Below are 11,446 nucleotides of genomic sequence, written 5' to 3'. Positions count from 1 at the left end.
TACAGAGTTTTGAACTACTGAAAAGTACTGGTTATGGTAAAATCTTCTAAATATAACTCTGATGAGTGATATGAAGTCATTTTGTGGCAGAAAAATCCTTTAAGTATTAAATTGGGAGCAGGAATGAATTTTTGAGAAGTAAAAAAATGCATTTTATGCGTTGCATTGGCCCTTTACACAGTTTTGAACTAGTGAAAAGTACTGGTTATGGTATAATCTTATCATAAAATCATAATTGTGGTGAGTGATTTGAAGTCATTTTGGGGCAGAAAACCCTTTCAGTCCCAAATGTCTTTATTGCATACATAAGTCAGACATACTGTCTATTTAACAAGGATATCAGAGATAACAAACACACAAACATAACAATAACATTATTGACTGTAATCACGTTAATATCATGCCTGATTACACTACAAACAGCAAACACGTTAATGGCCGCAAATTCTGTTGAAATAAACGTTATCGTCTCACACATACATAGCATCACTATTAGCTCGGACATAGAGTTAGTGTATTTGTTCGTAACGGCTGTTTGATCCAGATGAAAGCAGCTGTAGATCCATAGAAACTGCGCTTCTCAGTTTTAACAGGCTGCGCGCGCTCCCGCGGACTGAGATCACTTTTTGGCAGGCAGTCACTTTTTGGCACAACACCGGATATGAGGTCAGAGCGATGTGTCGGATATTTGACTTGTCATTGTGTTTTCGGTTTATCAAAGTTAGCGCCAACATGTTGTTTGGCTGAAAATATCTTGTTCGGCGTTCAGTTGTTCTGAAAGACACACAGAGGAGTCAGCGGTTCAGTTTTTCCGGTAAGTACATTTTGTTTTAAGCCTATTTTTTGCTCGCCAAAATTAGCATCCCTGTTTATATCCCAGTTCAGGTGAAGATGCACCTTGCTAACCAAGCTAGCCAGCTAGTGCTAGCGTTAGCTGATAAATTAGCGATTGCTATGCTAACGGTACCTGGTCCCGCTGGGCTGATAACCTGTGTCAACCTGGGTTAGCACGTGGAGGTGTTCAGTCAAAGCCCAATAAAAAGGTGAATTTAATTGACGTTAATTTAACGACGTTTGGTTTGTGTTTCTCCACATGTGACCCAGTTTAAGTGATCTGCGTTAGTGTAATGCGCAGCGTTAATGTTGGTTAATACATTGTCCATCATCGTTATAGTTCAAGTTAAGATAACGTGACGTATACAAAATGTGTAGACACATATTTGTCATATAGAAGATTGTTCATTTAAAACTCAAACCAGTCCTCAACTGAAGCAGACATTCATGCACCTATCCTGACAGCTGATAGATATTTGTGATTGACTGTGATCCACCGCATCTTAACTCAAGTGTTTGTCTTTTATTGTCATTTGAAAGGTTTCCACACTGTGAAAACTGAGTGATCTGTGCCAACAGAAGGAGGACCTCATGTACAGAGCAGCCCATTTGTTTCCATTCATCTGGTTGTGGAGAAGGGAGACTTCATGGACATCCTTAGTTCTCTAATGTGCTGTGATGATGATGATGGTAGAAAACCTCTCCCAGTTCAGCTTCCTCTGATGAAATGACAGACTAACTGCTGATGAGTTAGTTTATTATTCTCTGTCTTCAGTATTCACAGGTTCAGTTTCTTACCTGCAACTTCATTTCTGCTGTTGTTGACAGGGGATGGTAGCAACACTTTTAAGAACAGAATTTATAAATATTAAACTGTGATTAAGTGGTGGATCATCTCTAGCACTGTCACCACCTCCACAGGTGAAAGTACTTACCAATTAACATCAGCAAGTTTTTTGATCCTTCATTGTCAGTGTTGTCGGACAACATTTAAGTATTTCTGGTATTTATGTTGTTGATTAAAACTAACAAAGAAATAGTCACACAATGATGTACATGTTACTATTGTGAAAATTCATACCAGATGTGCTCTATAAAAACCATCAACAAAGTTTTAAAGCAAGAGCTTCATAAATAACTTTATTGGACATTATAAGCTACATTAATTTAAACAATTTACAACACTGGAAATGTATAAAAGAATGTAATAAATGGATTAATTAAATACTGTAGTGTACAATTTCTAATCAACTGTAATTATTTAAAATCAAAATACAGTTGTGGATGAAGTTAAAGCTGAATTTCACTGTCATATGTAAGTTTGCTTAATAAAAAGAAGTAGTTGAATCAACAGCGCAACAGAATTTTTAGTATAATCATTATTCATCATGAGTCCTAATGTGTGAGACAGTTAATATTTGTTTGCTCCAGTAACAATCTCCCTCTAAATAAGTGATGCTGTTGGAACAGCACACTGATATTAACTATAATGGCTGAGGACTATGAAATATGGACTCTTAATGTTTTAAACTATTGACAATTTGTTACAGCTACAGTGGAGTCCAAAAGTCATGCGATTGTATGTCTGACACAGGGCAGAGAGTGTAATACGACAGTGAGGGTGTAGGGAACAAAGAAGAGCATAGCTGATAAGACTGAACAATGTTATGGTCACAAGTGTTACATTAAAAAATACTATATCATCATATAAAACACTGCGTCTATGTTTGGGAAGAGAAGATCTTCATGTGTGGACACTGCAGGTGGAGGTGGTGCAGGGTCATTTCAACACTAACTGATGGATTACTTGTCCCTGTCGGGGCAGAGAGGAGGAGCCTCCGACTTCACGGCTTCTCCTATTGGTGCAGAAATAATCCTACCAGTCCTCGCCACAGCTGCTTCCGTTTAAGCATCAGAGGAAGAGAGTTTAAGAGCCCGGCTCGCACCTCGTTAGTGGCGGCTGACATGATAGGCAGCTCGCCTCTGTACTGCATTTGTGAACATTTGTGTGTAATTTGTGATTTGGTTTGAGATGCTGGTAGTGATTGTTGGGGACTGAGCTAGGTTTAAAATTCTGATTGTGCATCACACCCTTAGAAAAAGGCTGTTGGACACATTAGGAACAGGGGTGCTGCTTTTTGTGTTTTTGTGTTGGTTAGAATCGCATAGTTAGGCTCTTTGTTGGCTCCAGTTCCCCCACTTCAGTTATCCTCTAGCCTTGTTTGTATTTTTGTTAATTATTTACCCTCCTGGTTACGCAATAAATTAAATCAGTAAATTTGATTTACCACTAACACCTGGTTTTATGTTGCTTCCCTTTTCCCCTAGCTGGGTCGTAACATAAAGACTGCCAACATATGGTGACTGGGGAGACAGCCCATGACTTCATATACAGATGCTAGAAACCAACATGGCAGCTGTGACCTGAAACCTGGCTCTGTGAGCAGTCCACAGTCAGTAAGTGAAATACTCGGTGAGTAAAATTTCCCAGGCTGTTGTATCTTCTTTGCTTGCAGAAATCAACTGCCTGGTACTGGATGTGAGTCCCACAGCGTTGGAGGTTTTACTTTCTCAGCAAAGTGGTTCCACAAAGGGTTTATATCTTGATGCTTCATGTGAGCAGTGCAACATCTACTGGCCTGAATGCAAAATGGGCAAATACAAACATTTGTATGTCACAAATTGAATGCAAGTATGGGGAAAGCATGATTGTATTTTATATTCAAAGCATATATTTATATACTGTAAAAGCTAATAAAAATGTTTTGTATGCATCAAATGTGTCAATATCAGTGAAGTTAAGCTCAATGTCTTTGTTTTAAGTGTCAAAACTGTAAGTTGGTTTGCAATGTGGGCAAAAAACATGTAGCTTTACTTAAATGTCAGCTTTGGTGGTTTTGCTATATAGGTGCAATATAAGATGTGGCCAGAACTTTAGTTCAAAATAAAATGTTCAAAAAATGAATTAACACTATCAACAGTGTGTGAGTGATGTCACGATCAAGATCTCCATCTGTTGTATTCCAGAGTCATCTACTGAAATGAGCATGCGCACCAGCCAGCCCCGACTCGTCCTGTGTTGTAATGCCACTTTGTGACACTAGACGCTGTGTGAGTCAGCGGTGCATCAAGTCTGCTCTCAGTCCCACGAAGAAGAACGACTTCCGGCAGCGCTTGAAGTTAGCATCACAGAAACACAGGAATGGCTGAACCTCCTAAAAGGCGATTTTCATCTGCATCCCGAAGGACCGCTCCCGACAAACCATGTTCAACGGCAAAGAAAAGAAGCGACACGAGTAAATCTCGATGTGCCTTTCCACCGCTGGAGACAGCTCCTGAGAGTGACGAGATAAGGTTTGATGCCGAGCTCGCAACTTTCCTGTTAGCCCGGTGAGTAGCATTAGTGTTGGCTCCTTAGCTAAAAGTATAATCAGTGCAACGACTGACAAACCCTACCGACAAACATTTCAGGTGGTGATATTGACGGTTAGTAGGATTGTGTGTGTTGCTCTCGGCTGTTGTACAGCTAGTTACGTCAGTAACTTTAGGCTCATTTTGTAACTGATTGGACCGAGTGAATACAGGTCGATCGGTTCACCATGTTGTAACCTCTTTACATTACTGATAGAAGATCAGCCACGATTGAAAGTGCATTAGGTCTTTACATTTCTCAGGAGATTTCAGCATATCTCTGTCTTTATCAGGACCTGAGCCAGTACAGATGCAATACTGCCTCCACCTGTCTCACCAACGGCAGAGAGTCCAGACACAGTGAGGGGAGAGTCTAGGTGAGTAACATGCTGTCTTCACTTTTAAAAGTAGGACTTGTATATACCACTGCCTATATTGGATATATATTTTACAGTATATCCATATTTGTACTACTGAATTTGTTGGTTATATAGTGTGTGTCCATTGAATTCTTACCACACCTCTAGTTGTTTTCACTTCATTTCCTTGCATTTACATTTCATAATATTCATACTGTATTTATTTTTACATATTCATATCTATCCTCACGATTTATTATACTCGCACAACAGACCTAACTTGTTTGAATATAATTGTCCTATCACATGTTCCTTCTACATGTCCTCTTCCAGTGTCTTTGTGTTGTCTCACCACTAATGTGTTTATTTATTTATTTATTTATTTATATATATAGATATAGATATAGATATAGAGATATAGATATAGATATGAATCTCTTCTAGGAATTCTTAATGTACATATGTTTAGATTTATTCATTAAGTCTTGTTATTACAGTATATGCTAAATGAGGTTTAAGTGGATGATTAATAAATCTTGTGTTCTGAAGTCCTTAGACTGCTTCAAACATTTCATAGTCAAGAGGAGCTGCTTGACATGTCCTTATTTTTCCTTTTGTGTTTTCATAGGGATGGCAGAATCCACCTCGGGCCAGAACCATACCTGCAAGAAACGGTAAGTCATGCACATTACACCACCCCATACATGTATATAGGCTGAAATTAGGGTCAAAATGACTGAGCTTGTAAAGTGACCTTAACAAATAATTCCAATGTTTGTAGTTGTAAATCAACATTTGTTAACCTGTACAATAAATCTGCATGACAAATTCAAGTTTGTGCATGTGTAGAAGAGATTTGTATTTGTTAAAGGTCACACAGATCATAGTCTAATGTTTAAGATGAGTTAAAATGATATTCTTTTTATCACATTACAAGTTGTCATATCAAATGCATCAGAAAACAACGTAGATGTGGTGATTAATATATTTGGCTTGAATACAAATAAAATACTTGTTTGGAAACTTGCTGTGTCTGATCGGTTGATTTATTGTGATGGAGTAATGAGGAATTACTAACAGATGTGTTTTAAAAAAAAAAAAAAAAAAAAAAAAAAAACTGTTGTTGACTAGCTATATGTACCTAGGCTCAAATTAGGGTCAAAATGATTTTGCACTTGTAAAGTGATGTTCACAAATAATTGCAATGTTTGTAGTTGTAAATCAACCTTTGTAAACCTGTAAGATAAATCTGCTTGAGAAATTCAAGTTTGCGAATGTGAAACAATTGCGCTTGTGTCAAAGAGATTTGTATTTGTTGAAAGTCTGAATCAAAACTGAACAAACCTTCAGTGTTGAGGTTTAACAAAGACACTGTAAAAGAAGAAATGGATTTGTCAATATCTGTGTCATCATACAGAGAGGACAACTGTAAAACTCTGGTCAAAAGTTCCCACAGTGTGTCACACACTGCGAATGTTGCACACTGAGTTTTGCAGTTTTCTGCTTTTTATCTCTGTACACAGATGTCAACAAAAGCATTTCTTCAACTGTAAAACTCTGGTCAAAAGTTCCCACAGTGTGTCACACACTGCGAATGTTGCACACTGAGTTTTGCAGTTTTCTGCTTTTTATCTCTGTACACAGATGTCAACAAAAGCATTTCTTCTTTCCCTGTGTCTTTGTTGAACCTCACCACTGATTTGTTCAGTTTTGAATCACACTGTCTCAACAAACACAAATCTCTTTACCACAAGCACAATTTGTTTTCACATGCACAAACTTGAATTTCTCATGCAGATTTATTTTCCAGGTTTACGAAGGTTGATTCCAACTACAAATATTGCAATTATTTGTGAACATCACTTTATAAGCTCAAAATCATTTTGAACGGGGGGCCAAGTCGGAGGGCCAAGTCGGGTTTGGCCAAGTCGGGGGCCAAGTGGGGGCCAAGTCGGGGGCCAAGTCGGCGGGCCAAGTCGGGGGCCAAAGTCGGGGGCCAAAGTCGGGGGGCCAAGTCGGGGGCCAAGTCGGGGGCCAAGTCGGGGGCCAAGTCGGGGGCCAAGTCGGGGGCAACGTCGGGGGGCCAGTCGGGGGCAAGTCGGGGGCAAGTCGGGGGCCAAGTCGGGGGCCAAGTCGGGGGCCAAGTCGGGGCCAAGTGGGGCCAAGTCGGGGGGCCAAGTCGGGGGCCAAGTCGGGGGCCAAGGTCGGGGGCCAAGTCGGGGCCAAGTCGGGGGGCAAGTCGGGGGCCAAGTCGGGGCCAAGTCGGGGGCCAAGTCGGGGGCCAAGTCGGGGGCCAAGTCGGCGGGCCAAGTCGGGGCCAAATCGGGGTCCAGCGGGGCCAAGTCGGGGGGCCCAAGTCGGGCGTTCCAAGTCGGGGGCCAAAGTCCGGAGGGCCATGTCGGGGGCGCAAGTCGGGGGCAAGTCGTCATTTCAGCAATGCTGTGCTGGGGGGCGCGGGCGCGCGGAGCTGGCGGCGCAATGTGGGCCGGTAGCCGCCGGGCGGCTAGCCCTGCTGCCTGGGCGGCATGTGCCTGTGTGGGGGGGCGCGGGCCTAGCCGCGGGCGGCTAGCCCTGCTTGCTGGGCCGAATGCCTGTGCCTGGGGGGGCGCGGGCTAGGCCGCCGGGCGGCAGCCCGTGCTTGCCTGGGCGCAATGCCTTGGTGCTGGGGGGGTGCGCGGCTAAGCCAGCGGGCGCTAGCCCTGCTTGCTGGGCGCTATGCCTGTGCTGTGATGGGGGGGCGGACTTTGGTAAGACTGAATGGCCGCCGGACGGCTAGCCTGCTTGTGGGCGCACTGCTGTGCTGGGGGGCGCGGGCTAGCCGCCGGGCGCTAGCCCTGCTTGCTTGGGCGCAATTGCCTGTGCTGGGGGCGGGGGGTATGCCCGGGAGCGGCTAGCCCTGTTGCTGGGCGCAATGCCTGTGCTGGGGGGCGGCGGGCTAGCGCGCCGGGCGGCTAGCCCGTGCTTGCTGGGCGCAATGCTGTGTGGGGGGCGCGCGGGCTAGCGCCGGGCGGCTAGCCCTGCTATGCTGGGGCGCAATGCTGTGCTGGGGGGGCGCGGGCTAGCCGCCGGGACGGCTAGCCCTGCTTGCTGGGCGCAATGCTGTGCTGGGGGGGCGCGGGTATCCGGCCGGGCGGCTAGCCTGCATTGCTGGGGCAGGTCTGGGCGCGGTAGCGGGCGCAGCGTGCTGCTGGGCGCAATGCTTGCTGGGGGCGGGGCTAAGCCGCCGTCTTTTGTTAGACGATTAGCAGCTAGCTAGGCGTTAGACATTAGCAATTAGGCATTGTGTTTTTTTTTTTTCTTCTATTGGGTGTAGTAAAACTGTTTTGTTTTTTATTTTGTTTTTATGTGGGGGTGTAAGCAATTAGCAGCTATCATTAGCAGAGCAGCATTAGCAGGCTATCATTAAGCAATAGCAATTAGCATTTTTTTTCCTCTACTTGGTCAAACATGGACGGGGGGGCTAGCTTGTTAGCATTAGCAGCTAGCCGTTAGCATTTTTTTTTTTTTTTTTAAATTCTTTATTGGTGTAAAAAATATAGATAGACAGAATATGATGGGGTGGGGTGGTAGCATTAGTAGCCTACATTAGCAGATGAGCATTAAGCATTGTATTTTTTTTCCTCTATTGGTCAGCATGGATGGGGGGGCTAGCTTGTTAGCATTAGAGCTAGCTAGCGTTAGCAATTTTTTTTTTTTTTTTAAATTCTTTAATTGGTGTAAAAAACACAGACAAGCAGAATATGGGGGTGGGGTGTCAGCATTAGCAGCTATCATTAGCAGATAGCATTAGCATTAGCATTTTTTTTCCCTCTATTGGTCAACACAGACGGGGGGGCTAGCTTGTTAGCATTAGCAGCTAGCTAGCATTAGCATTAGCATTTATTTTCTTTTTAATTATTTATTGGTGTAAAAAATCACAGATAAGCTAAGTCGGGGGCTAAGTCGTTCAGACAAGGCCTGCACTGGGGGGGGGGGTCGCGAGCTAGCCGCCGTTCCCGTTTTTTTTTATTTTTTTTATTTTTTTTTTAAATCTTGTGAAAAGTAGTGACAAACAGAACAGAGGGAGTGGGGGGTAGCTTGCTAGCATTAGCAGCTAGCATTAGCATTAGCATTTTTTTTCTTCTTTTTTTGGTTATTGGTGAAAAAAACATGGACAAACAGAACAGAGGGGGTGGGGGGTAGCTTGCTAGCATTAGCAGCTAGCATTAGCATTAGCATTTCTTTTTTTCTTTTTTTGGTTATTGGTGAAAAAAACATGTACAAACAGAACAGAGGGGGTGGGGGGTAGCTTGCTAGCATTAGCAGCTAGCATTAGCATTTATTTTTTTATTTTTTTGGTTATTGGTGAAAAAACATGGACGAACAGAACACAGGGGCTAGCTTGCTAGCATTAGCAGCTAGCATTAGCATTAGCAATTTATTTATTCTACTTTTATTGGTGAAAAAAACAGGGACAACAGAGGGGTGGGGCAAGCTTGCTAACATTTGCATTTAGCACTGATCATCAGGAGTAGCGTCTTTTCTACAATAATGATTACAGTTATAATGCTAACAATGATATACAATAAATAAATGATGATAATGGTGGCAATGTGCGTGTACAGTATATAGACAGCCCCCCACCCCCCATTTTCATTAGCTCTAGCATTAGCAGGTGGCTTGCTCTTGCTGGCATTTTTCATTGATAAATGAATTTAAAAATTTCATAAGACTGCAAAATGATAAGTGGGGGTGCTAGTTGCTATCATTAACATTAGCTTTTTTTGTATTGGTGAAAACAAACACAAGGTGACGCCACATCTTCGAGGTGGACCCCCAGAGGTGCCTGTTGTCTCATTGAGGCATAGTGGTCGTCGCTGGAGGGGAAGCACAGGATGCTTGGCCTCACTGTTGCCAAGGTGATCCAGAGGATCTCCTGAGAGTGGAGGCTCCACTGTTGGAGGAGAACACATGGGGCAGAGGAGACGGCCCTCCTCATCCAGGATCTCCACATCACCCTGGACGTCTCTTTCCTGGAGTCTCTCTGCATCCAGGACATATGGAGTACACAGAGGCACCATCTCAGCTGCATTCAGGACCCAGCGGGTGTGCAGGGGCGGGGTCAGCCTTCCGGTTTCCACCTAATCCAGTTCATCCCAGGTACATGCGTGTGTCCCGTAGCTTGTGGTTAAGTATATTGTGTATTATCATTTCCTGCAAACATAAAATTCATTTTTGATCCAAAACCTTTTTCCTCAAGCCAGTGCCAAGTACTTCCAAGCTCCTGGCAACACCTGCCAGACAGAGCAGGAGGAATAGCGAGTTGTCTTCCCTCCCAGATACCAGGAGAGGCAGCCCAGGTGACAGTTCAAGGCAGCGACGGGGAAGAACACCTCCTGTCCTGGGAAGGAGAGTCTCCAGAGGTGAGATTCACTTCAGATATCACTTTTTCTGCTAATTAATATCAGATCTATATTAACACACTGCTCTGATTATTTTTCAGCTGTCTTCTTGGACTGAACTTGGGCCCTGCAAACTGGGCCAGTCTTAGCCGCCTGGTGGAGGCACGTGGTCCAGAGCGACCGTGAGGACTCGGTGGTCATTTATTCTCAAGGATTATGTGGCCATCAGAGAGGCAGTGCTGGCCGGCCCGAGGTTGGTGGCTCAGACCAACGTCCAGCTCTTTGAATTAAATTGAGGACTCAGTGGTAAGAGTTTGTCATAAAGCTGTGTTGGTGTGTTGTAATCTGTTCTGTGATTTATCTTTTAATGAAAGCTGAAAATCCTAAAACAGTCTGTGTTTGTCTGTGTGTTCCAGGTGCTGGCCAGACTCTCCCTTCAGCAAAGGGTCTATCATTAGTACAGGTGGGACAAGGACAGCCCTTAAACTTCATTGTCCCATGTGAGTGTTTGTCCGCTATAAGGAGCAGATGGTGGCGATGGAGACGCCCTGACGTCACACACATCATCATTAATCTCACACACACACATGCACAGAAAACAAAATGTAAAAGCTAAACATGATGTTGGGTGCAACAAAAACTTCTATAGAACAAAATCTAGGAAAAAAAAATAAATTAGAATTACTTCACATTTAGAAGAATTTAATTATGGAATTGCTTGGCAATATCTTATATTACCTATATTTAATATGTAATTCCATAATCAAAGTCCTCATTATGTGCAAAGTTTATCTGAAGCTGATATGAGGCCTCAGCAGTTGGATTTAGACAAATCAGGTGTGGATCTTCCAAAATTTCTGTGCTTTTAGCTCGACATTCCCTCCTTGTGTTTCCCTGTTGAGCTGCAGTAGAAGGATAGTGACAAAAAAGGTTGTAACTTTGGACAACATCCACTTAACTTGTCAGCTAAAGTCACTCATTAGCTCTGAATACTTTTTTTGTCCCCCATCACCTACAAAGTGCAGTGGAAATGGATCTTTTAATAGCCAGTGAGATCAAGTGTTGTTATTGAAATAAGTTAATTTTATGTAGTTAGTGATTGCTTCCTAAAAGTTACTGAATTAAGCCACACACAGCTCATAAACTGTTTATCCCTTTTCTCTCACACACACACACTTTCACTGACCCTTCTTAGCACTTAGCAGCAGATGTGTTTAGACGCTAATGATTATAAACTTGTCATCGCCAATGATTGACCATCTGTACGTGTGTGTGTGTGTGTGTGTGTGTGTGTGTGTGTGTGTGTGCATGGACTCTGGTCCACATGAGCATCTGCTGTACACCACTGCTCAGCCATCCCACACACTCCATTATCCCCTAGCACAGTGTGTGTGTCAGCTCTGCAGGTGCCACATTAAGGTGATGTGTTTAATCATCAATTCAAGCAAGGGACTGCCCTCT

Source organism: Seriola dumerili, unplaced genomic scaffold, assembly GCF_002260705.1.
Source record: "Seriola dumerili isolate Sdu_G_001 unplaced genomic scaffold, Sdu_1.0 BDQW01000035.1, whole genome shotgun sequence".
Classification (NCBI taxonomy): Eukaryota; Metazoa; Chordata; class Actinopteri; order Carangiformes; family Carangidae; genus Seriola; species Seriola dumerili.
Note: the sequence above shows the minus strand (reverse complement) of the source record.